The sequence below is a fragment of the Dendrobates tinctorius genome, unplaced genomic scaffold, assembly GCF_039654945.1.
Source record: "Dendrobates tinctorius isolate UK_male_01 unplaced genomic scaffold, ASM3965494v1 ptg000070l, whole genome shotgun sequence".
Taxonomy (NCBI): Eukaryota; Metazoa; Chordata; class Amphibia; order Anura; family Dendrobatidae; genus Dendrobates; species Dendrobates tinctorius.
The window spans coordinates 30,233,744-30,245,029 of NW_027361738.1; the positions used below are offsets into that span (position 1 = coordinate 30,233,744).

The window sequence follows — 11,286 nt, forward strand, 5'->3', positions numbered from 1 at the left end:
TGCAAACATTTTGGCGGATCCGCAAAAAAACGGATCCAACGGATAGCCATCTGTCAAGATCCGCCGGTAATGCAACTCAATGGGGAAAAAACGGATCCGACAAAAAAAATTGCGGATCCGTTTTTTTCAAAAACTGGTGGATTTTGACTGATGGTCAAAAGCGGAAGTGTGAAAGAGACCTAAGGGTATGTGCACACGCTGCGGATTCTGCTGCGTTGTACAGTACCTTTATTTCCTATGGAAATAAAAAAAAGCTGTGCACATGCTGCGGATTTTTCCGCGCGGTTTTGCTGCGGTTTACAATCCGCAGCATGTCAATTGTTTGGTGCAGAAACGCTGCGGTTTTACACCTCATCCATTATGAGGTGTAAAACCGCAGGGCAAAACCGCAGAAAAAACACAAGATAATCCGCAGAAAAACCGCAGCACTTTGTCCTGCGGATTTCCTGCGGTTTTCTCTACAAAATCCGCAGAGACTAAAAACTACGTGGGAACATAGCCTAAGCCCTAAGCTGATGTCAAGTCCTTTGCTCACACTCCTCCCTGCCCTCTAATGGTCAACCCAGGTACTGCACGTCCACTACACTTTCCTAGCTGTTTCCCCACTGTAGTAACTGACAACTATCTGAACTGTGCAAACCTTTCCTTCTCTATACTGACAGGTCCGTCCGGTCACCTTCCCTACACATGTCTCGTGACAGCGGTGACACATGTACGGGTATGTTCCCACGGTCAGTGGACGCTGTGTACATCCGCAGCGTCCAGATGTTACAGCACAGTGGAGGGGGTGTCATCATATCCCACGCCCACTATGCGGGCAGACGCCTCCGGCTTCCATGTGGAGCATCTCTCCCGCCCGCAGCATGTCTATATATGTAGCGGAGACGCTCTGTCTCCACAGGATAAATCTCACCCGTACAATGTAATGGGAGCCGTGATCCCGCACGGTTCAGTGATCACATGTGGAATCAGCGGCGTTCAGAAGCCGGCAGCGCTGTGGATGGAGCGGACATGTGCTGCCAATACTGACCGTGGGAACATCCCGAGGAGTGACTGACAATCCCTGCATGTGCCGCTGCTGTCAATCAGCCACGAGACATGCAGCCGCGGGGACCAGAGCATAGTATTCGAGCACGCCGGGCACTATGAGCACTCGAGCATGCCCAGATAACACTTCATCCGGCCCCGCTCACTCATCACTGATTCCACGGTGTCGACGTTGCGCTTTTTTACTTCTCTCCTATAAACCGACACAGAACACACCCCAGACAGACACCATAACGATCTATGGCCCCTCTGCTCCGTCCTGACAGGAGGGGGCGCTGCAGTAAGGCAGAGGGTGAGAGGGGAGCTCGTACTGACGTCACTGGGAACTAGGGGGTGACACATACACTGTACCCTGCTCGGACCGGTCACTCCCACACGTGAGCGCGGACACGAGGCCACGTGACTCCGCCCTGATTCACTGTGGCCGCAGTTTCGGCGTTAACCCCTCCGTGCCTGTTGAGGTCCCCGGATGCCATGAGGAGCGCGCACAGAGCAGAGACCCGGATGCAGGCCGCAGCCCACGCGTCTATGACAGGGCCTCCCTCAACAGGGGTAACGGCGCACACTCTCCGCCAGGGGGCGGCTTTCTCACCTGGCTCGGCTCTTTTTCGCTCGTATAAATACAGCGCGGCTAGGAGGACGATGTGCTCAGTGTAGCCCCCAGCACGAAACCCCCCAGAAAGCGGCGGCTTATAATCCTGTAGGAAATATGTCCTGACATCTTCACGTAGTTGTAAAAGAGGAATGAACCGGAGCCGCCACCTGCTGGCCGGGAACAGTACAGCACTTGATTTGGAACCCAAGGCGTGCTACCAGCGACATCTTGCGGCCAGACTTGTTTATTGCATGTGAATAAATTGTATGTAGACGGGCGCCACCTACTGGCGCGGAATAAGACTGCTGCTGTGCTGGTGATCGGACATGAGGCGTCACATATCTGAGCTGTGATTTGGGGTCACCTCAGGAGTCAGGTATAGGTGTAAGCAGGGCCGGACTGGGGCGAGAATTCAGCCGCGGCATTGTAGGTGCACAGGCCACGTGTGGGATGAATGTGAGACATCTCCGTGCACTTGTAGGTTGTAAGAAGTGAGGTTGGAGTAACACGACTCTATGGCCGGGGTCAGACTTGTGAGAAACTCGGACGAGCCTCGCATCAATACCCGGCACTGCCGCCGGCACTCGGGACCGGAGTGAGCGCTGCATGTATTTCTATGTGGCTGAGCGCTCCGGGCCGAGTGCCGGCGGCAGTGCCGGGTGTTAATGTGTGAGGCTCGTCCGAGTTTCTCACTTGTCTGACCCCGGCCTATAACACGGTCGCAGGTGGTCCAGTATCACAGCTCCGTCCTATTGCCGCCACTTTACCTACATATACCGGGGTCTCGTAGATAATGATGAGGACGCTGCGCTCTCCATGGTGCTGGGGGTCTTCATACAGCTCACGGGCCGGGATGTAGATACCCCCGGAGCTAATGCTGATGACCCATGCTACAGACAGCGATCAGTCTCAAGTCCCCAATCATCACTTTTAACCCTTTAGAGACTTAACAATTTTCTGTTTTTTGCGTTTTCCTTTTTTTCCTCCCCTTCTCCCCAGAGTCATAACTTTTTTCTTTTTCCGCCAATACACCCACATGAGGGCTTGGTTTTTGCAGAACAAGTTGTACTTTTGAATGACACCATTGATTTTACGATATAGCGTATTGGAAAATGGGGAAAAATTCTAAGTGCAGTGAAATTCTAAAAAAAAAGAGTGCAATTCCACAGCTATTTGGATTTTTTTAAAATTTACCATGTTCATTAAATGATAAATCTGACCCGCCTTTATGATTCTCCAGGTCGTCACGTGTTCTCAGATACCAAACATGTCTAGTGGTGAAAAAAAAAAAAAAAAGCAAAGATTATAAGAAAAGAAAGGCGCCATTTTCCGAGATCTGGAGCGTCTCCGTTTTTTGTGATTTGGGTCAGGGCTTCTTTTTTGCTGCTGACGTTTTATTGATACCATTTCGGGGTAGATACGATCACATTTTATTGCAATGTTGCGGCAACCAAAAAAGTTATTTGGGCGTTTTGATTTTTTTTCTCGTTACGTCATTTACCGATCGGATGAATTTACTTTATATATTGATATTTTGGGCGATTCTGAACTCGGCTATAACAAATATGTGCATTTTTTTATTTACTTTTTAATGTTTTATTTTGAATCGGGCAAAAGGGGGGAGATTTGAACTTTTATATTTTTTAGCCCACCATATGTAGCAAATATCATCATCTATGAACGTCGGCCACGGGCCAGCGTTCATATTAGCTTCACAATGACAAGCACGGGAGTCTCCTGCAGACATCCGGCTGTTGTGACAACCCATTGGCACCCCACGATCATGTGACAGGAATGCCAAAAGGCGGCTCTTGTGACACGCTTCCGGTTAGCGCGAGTTAAATGCCGCTGTAAGAGGTTGACGGCGACATTGATTACCAGCCATGGGTGGATCGTGAATCCACTCACTGCTGTTAGATGCACATGACAGCTGATCAGATCAGTAGTCATGTGCAGGGAAAGCTGCGGGCTCCGGCACAGAGACACCATCTTGGAAGTATCTATATGTCCAAGGCCGTCAAGGGGTTAAAGGCCAATGTAATTTAATAGAATATAATAATGGAATGCATGTAAGCCACCGCACAAATAAAAGAAACCCCAGAGTGGTGCTTTACTGCAGCTTACCAATAGATATAAGGGACATGTTATCATTATTCTCTCAGTACAATACTGCAGCTTATGGAGAGAGTCCACTGTGACTGTGAAAATGTTTTTTAGCTCCACGTTTTGCATCTTCATAAGGGTAACGGGAGACATTGCACCATACAATTTGCTGTGCAATTTCTCCTGAGCGTGCCGATGCCCCAACGGGCATTAGAGGATCCCGGCTGGTAATGAAGCTCTACACATGATGCACCTCCTGCAATGTCTGGGGGCTCCTTAGGATGGGAAAGTGCCTTTACTGGTAACTTTATGATCTCTAATATATGGATTCATTTAATTTACACTATATGTCTTATAATATACTGATACACGTGTGTGTACATTCTGTATATACAGTATATCCCTTGCATTGTTTTTTTCTTATACCCTCCATAACCACTAGGGGGCAGGATTGTACTATTTTTTGGCTCCCAGGGCTAATGTTGTGTATCCCTGTGTCTGTACTCCACATTGATCAGTTTATTTCCTATTTTTCTAACATGTCATGCAATGTGCACCATTTTATTTATATACCAGTCGTTTCATTCTGCAGTATATTTCCTTTTTTAATTGTTTTATGTATTTTTGTTGAAATGGAGATATTTGATTATAAATGCTTTTCATGGGAGTATTTTTTGTAGGTTTTCTTATACTCTTCTCTTTGTGGGAATGCAGCTCCCTCAGAGCAGTATCTGTACGGCGCGTGTTGGCAAGAGGTTAAAGGAGCTGTCCTGCCTAAAATGTAAAGTCTGCAGTCACTCTGTGTGACTGCAGACTTATGAATCCCTCAAGTGCAGCGCTGTGCGCCGTAAGGATTTGCGCGTTTCTGAGCCGGTAGTGGCGGTGATGTATAAGATATGCATACTCCCGGCCAGAGCCCGTCTAGTGGGCATAACCCTACCTTTTTATCCTTTGCTCCTAGTGGCCAATTACCAAACTCCAACTTTCCCTAGCTGATACATTCTACCTCCAACATCTACATGTAATGGTTACAGCACATATACATTTGTCCTATACACTCAAACAGGTCCAAGTCTTAGTCCACCCTCCTACATACCCCCTTCCTGTGACCATTGTCGTCCCCGACAATCCCTTACCTTTCTTTTTTTGTACTTCCCCAAATTGCTTTTGTCTGTGTGGCCGGTTGCCGAGCAGAGCCCGGAGCACTTTAGCTCTACATGGGGTGCTGGGCAGAGCCTGGAGCAGTTAAGCTCCGAGTAGCTGACGGCTACTCGCAGGCGCTTGCGCCTATATGACAATTTCCATTTTATTGGGGGTAGGACCACCCGGACTCCTCAACGCGTGCTTTCCCCCACTTTTCTTATGCTTCCAGAATCGTTTTTAGTTCTAGGGGCGGAATGACCGAGGCTGCCATGGAGGCTACCAGGTAATTGTTCCCCCCTCCTGTTTTTGGGATATTTCCCACCGAGGACCTAATCAGTGGACCGCTGTCTGCACCAAGTCATAAACCATCATATGAAACTTTCAAATGCTTTCTTTTACATTTTGTCATGGCAGGCATTTCACATTTTCCTATATATCTACATTTTTAACATTTTCATCTATAACATTTTTAATATTTGCAACATTTTAAATATGTATATTTTCAACATCTTCCATCATTTTCAAACATTTGGCAACAGTGCTCTCCCTTCCTGTGCGGGAAGCACTCCGTACATCCCTGCCACGTCAGGAGACAGGGTTTCTTACCCTGAGGGGATGCAGAACAGTCCCCATGCTGTGCAACCGTGCACGGTAGTCCCAGCAGTCCGTTTCCTTCAGCGGTGCTCGGGGCCGTCTCCTGGTGGCTGATTTTTTTCAGCCGGTAAAAAGGAACTCCACTGCCGTGGAGCCCTCAGGATGACTGGCAGTCTCAGATTGTGCATACGTGCACTCACTAGAAGGGCAAGAAGGGGCCACGGAGAGTTCCGCAGCTCGCATCCCGTGCCGTGTCTCTACGGGAGACCCGAACCCTGGCACGGGCCGAAGAGGACTCTGCAGCCGAAGAGCGCCCAACCCGTGAAGGATAAACGGGCAGAGACGACCTCAGCTGCCTCTGCACGGGGACCGACATTTTCTCCGGAGGGCTTGGTGGTCTCAGGGGACGCCAGGCGGGAGTGCGGGTGCTCAGTGACATGGACCTTGGGCCCCGTATCCCCGCAGTGGGACAGCATTGGGGCTGCGTGGTCCGCCACCGGCTGAGGTAGAGATGCACTCACCCCCTTTGATGTTGCAGTTCCGCTCCGTCCGGCCCTCATCTCCTGCAGGTACTGCTGCATGCTGGAGGCCGGGGTCTCCATCGGTTCCTCGATTTTCTCCTCCTGAGTTGTCCCCGCTGTCTCGCCGTCACTTCCGTTGCCGCCGTCTCGGGTGCGCTGGGGTTCACCTTCCGCCTGCCGCCCAGCAGGAACAGCTCCCAGGTCTTTCAGTTCCTCTAGCTGCAGAGTGGCTTCCACTTCCCACGCTGTCTCTGGTGTGGACCGTGAAGAGTGCGGACGCATCTCCGCTGGGCGATCCGGCTCCGGGACATCAGGCGCAGATGTCGGGGACTCCATATGCGGCAGGTCTTCAAAACAGATGAGTGCTTGCTGCTTTTGTAACTGCTCCCAGATCCGCAGGTCCTGCTGTTGGTGATTCCACCTCCCGCTGTAGTCCTTCAGAGTGCCCGGCTTTCCTGCCGCGGCACCCAGCTTTCCCAGCCGCATCACTCCCGTTCCAGGGTGGGGATCTCGCCGGTCTCTCCACCCATTTTCCAGCATTCCATGGGGAGGACGCTTGTCACTCGGCGTATACGTGGACCGTGAAGAGTGCAGACGCATCTCTGCTTGGTGATCCGGCTCCGGGACAGCAGGCGCAGATGTCGAGGACTCCATCTGCGGCAGGTCTCCAGGACAGCTGAGAGCTTGCTGCTTTTGTGATGGCTCCCAGGTCATGCTGTAGCCCTTTAGCGTGGGAGGGTACCGAGCTTTCCAGCAGCGGCATCCAGCTTTCTCAGCAGTGTTCCAGGGGCGGGCTCGGCTTAGCTGCCCCTGATAGTCCAATGCGGCAGCAAACTCCTGCGATTCTTTCAGGCGCTTATATGCCACAGCCATTTCTGTAAAGTCCTTTTTCCTCTGATTAAATCCCGCAATCACAATCATAGTCCAATTTGTAATCCACAGCGGTAAATCTTCAACCTGTTCAGCTTGGATCCTTTGGATCTTCGGCGCGCTCTTACCGCTGCCGTTGGTGTATTGGCGGTGGTGATCCTGCCAACTACGCCAATTGTAGGTATGTGTACCAACTGGGGGGTGGTCCCTTTGTGCCGCGAACAAACTGGAGACAGAAACCAATGTACGTTCAACAGGTCTTCTTTATTGGTCGTCCTCCCGACGACCACAGCAGCACGACAGCTTCCGTACACACAGGCCCGGGTACCTTTCACTTCCTTCTCTTTCATGAAATTGATGTCCCTCGCAGCTCTATCACTGTGGCTGCCCTAGGCCTACCACCACAACGCTTCTCCTGTCCGAGTCCGTCCGTCTGGTACCCCTGGACTTCCTATGTCCTGCGGCTCTCCTGTCAGGGCCACCCCTCTGACCGTTTCGCCTTCCAGTCCTTCCTGGAGTTGTTCCGCTCTGTCTCTTCCGCCTTCAGTCTCCTTCTCTGCTGAACTCATCCTCCTGGACTGGCTCCCTTCTGGAACTCTCTCTGCCGCTTTATTCCCCTCCGAGGGAATTTCCCTCTAGAGCCCCTGTAACTCCGCCCACCATGACTACCCGGTTTCCTAGCCTTAAGCTGTTAAGCCCTTTCCTCACTGTTCTCTGCCTCCATCTTGTGGCCAATCTCTAGTACTGCACCGTCTCCTTTTCCTGCTGTTCTTGGTCTCCCTCTAGTGGTCAAAACCCAGTACTTTACCATCTTTCACTGTCTCTAGCTGTCTCCCCGCATACATATTCATCAGTTCACGTCAAGCACTTTTACGGTACATTTTGCATTCACCTTCCTACTGCAGACAGGTCAACAGGTCAGTCCACTTCCATACACATACATGGATAGGGATGGAGCCATGCATACAACGATAGGGATGGGGCCATACATACATACATTGATGGGGATGGGGCCATGCATACAAGGATGAGGATGGAGCCATGTATGCAATGATGGGGATGGTGCCATGCATACAAGGTTGGGGATGGAGCCATGTATGCAATGATGGGGATGAGGCCATGCATACAAGGATGGGGGTGGTGCTATGCATACAAGGATGGGGATGGGGCCAAGTATGCAATGATGGGGATGGTGCCATGCATACAAGGATGGGGGTGGTGCTATGCATACAAGGATGGGGATGGTGCCATGAATGCAATGATGGTAATGAGGAGGCCGTGCATACCAGGATGAGGGGACAACGCATACCAGGCTTATACTTGAGTCAATAAGGTTTCCCAGATTTTTTAGATAAAATTAGGTGCTTCGGCTTATACTCGGGTCGGCTTATACTCGACTATATATGGGTAATTAAAAAAGAAAATAATATTTTTTGGAGAATAAAAAACAATGATAAAAAGTAATAAAAAAATAAGAATTAGAAATTGGAAAAATATTGTTCCATGGTACCCAAGGTCACTCTCCAGCAACATTCTAGTTGTACCAACAAGCGTTCTACATCACCCCCCTAATGCCACAGTGGAGCCAGTAAATGCCTCGCACCTTAAAACCAGTAGACTCTCAGCTATGTCAGGAGGTGAAGTGCCTTGGGATGGTCTTGAGCAGGAAGATGTCATCAATCTCATGTGCTGCTTGGATATCTGTGACATGCTGTCTGGTCTGTACAGTGGGGAAAAAAGTATTTAGCCAGCCACCAATTGTGCAAGTTCTCTCACTTAAAAAGATGAGAGAGGCCTGTAATTGACATCATAGGTAGACCACAACTATGAGAGTCTACCTCTACATTACATTGATGTAATGTATTACAGGGTTATTTATTTGACCTCTTCCTATAGCCTATTATGCTATTATGTTATGTATAAATTTTGGTGATGCCATTTTATGTTTCATGTGTACACCCATTTTTTTAATAAAGGGTATTTTATCTCACTTTTTTGCGTGTAGCCATATTTTATTACACGTATTTGATCCCTGCCAGTTTCAACTTCCATCCTACTTAGTGTGCATTGTGGTTTTTTTCCAAATCAGACAAGGTGATTTTCTGGATTTGTTTTCTCATTTTGCCTCTCATAGTTGTCGTCTACCTATGAGGTCAATTACAGGCCTCGCTCATCTTTTTAAGTGGGAGAACTTGCAAAATTGGTGGCTGACTAAATACTTTTTTCCCCACTGTATATACCCAGAAAATGAAACCTATATAAATCAAATAACATGTACATGTGGCATAGTAAATAACGAGTAGTGCCACATGACATATAACTTGTGATTTTAAATAGTTTTCATCTGCAGAATAAAATGTTAAGGACCTAATGATGTTTTTACATGCATTAGTCTGGTTGCAGTAGCGTAGCTACCGGGGGGGGCAGAGGAAGCGGCGACCCCGGGCCCCGGCTCTAGAGGGGGCCCACCTGGAGCTACGCTACAGTAACTGTATCGGCATGCACAGCGCACCGATACAGTTACATTCTGCGGCAGAGCAAGGAGAATCGATCTCCCTGCTCTGCCGCCCGGCCGCTATGGGCAGGTAGGGTGGGCCCGTTGCCGATACAGCTTACCTCCCATCATTCCCCTCTTGCTGACAGCGGGTGCGATGACATCACTGCTCGGCGCCCGCTGTCAGGAGATGAGCTGGAGCAGTGCAGGAGCCGGGAGCAAGAGAGGTGAGTATTAGATTTATTTTTTTATATGGGGGTGCATTATACTACAGTCTGCCTAGTGGGGGCTTCCTTATACTACAGTCTGCCCATAGGAGATGGGGAGGCTGCCTTATACTACAGTCTGCCTATAGGGGATGGGGTGCTGCCTTATATTACAGTCTGCCTATAGGGGATGGGGGGCTGCCTTATACTACAGCCTGCCTACAGGGTGGGGGTGCTGCCTTATATTACAGTCTAACTGTAGGGTGTGGGCTGCCTTATACTACAATCCACATAGAAGAAAAGGTCGCACTCAACGAGTCACGTAAATTTTCACAGGTTTATTGACACATGCAACACGTCAGGCCGGGGGAGGGTCCCGTTGAAGCGCTCAAACAGCGCGAAAGGGCCGTGGTCAGTCTTTTCCGCACTCCTATGTCACTCCCCTGGCCTGACATGTGTTGCATGTGTCAATAAACCTGTGAAAATTTACGTGACTCATTGAGTGCGACTTTTTCTTCTATGTGGATTCCAAGGATTGCCTTTTTAAGGTCGGGCACCCGAGATTCCCAGCTGTCAGTTTCCTGCATGCCGCACGCCATCTGAGCTTCTACGGTAACAGCGGTGCTGTCCGCGTTTGTTTCTTTTGATTTCACATGCCTTATACTACAGTCTGCCTTAGTAAGATTAAAATTGACAAATCACCAGGCCCTGATGGCATTCACCCTCGGGTATTAAGGGAGTTAAGTAATGTGATAGACAGGCCTCTATTCCTTATATTTAAAGACTCTATAGAAACAGGGTCTGTTCCTTTTGATTGGTGGCAAGCAAATGTGGTACCAATATTCAAAAAGGGGTGTAAAAGGGAACCTGGAAACTATAGGCCTGTAAGCTTAACATCTGTTGTGGGTAAAATTTTTGAAGGGTTTCTATGGGATACCATTATGGAATATCTCAATGTTAATAAATGTTTAACTCCATATCAACATGGATTTATGAAGGATCACTCCTGTCAAACTAATCTGATCAGCTTCTATGAGGATGTAAGCTCTCAAATGGACCAAGGAGAATCATTGGATGTCATTTATCTCGACTTCTCTAAAGCATTTGACACTGTCCCACATAAGATTGGTAAGTAAAATGAGAAAGCTTGGGCTAAGGGAAAATGTGTGTAGATGGGTAGGTAGCTGGCTTAAAACAAAGAGTGGTTATTAATGGGGCATACTCAGATTGGGCCAGAGTTACTAGTGGGGTACCACAGGGTTCTGTATTGGGTCCCCTACTATTTAATATATTTATTAATGATCTAGTGGATGGCTTACTCCGTAAAATATCAGTATTTGCAGATGATACAAAACTATGTAAGGTAGTTAACACAAAGGAGGACAGTTTGCAACTACAGACAGATTTGAGTAAATTGGAGAATTGGGCTGAAAAATGGCAAATGAGGTTTAACACAGATAAGTGTAAGGTTATGCACATGGGAAGGAGAAATAGATGCTACAATTACTTACTAAATGGGAAACTGCTGGGGAAATCAGACATGGAAAAAGACTTAGGCATCTTAGTCAAGGATCAACAATGCAGAACAGCTGCACTAAAAATAGGCTGAACTAGATGGACATAAGGTCTTCCTTCAGCCTTCAAAACTATGTTACTATAGGGGATGGTTAGGCAGCCTTATACTATAGTCTGCCTATAGGGGATTGGGAGGCT

At 48.6% G+C, this 11,286-nt stretch overlaps 1 pseudogene; it reads right to left on the reverse strand.

Annotated features, from left to right (window-relative positions):
• The window catches only part of LOC141095515 (nuclease EXOG, mitochondrial-like), a 29,044-nt pseudogene extending 27,234 nt beyond the window's left edge, over nt 1-1,810 (reverse strand).
• Between the last annotated feature and the right edge of the window lie 9,476 nt (nt 1,811-11,286).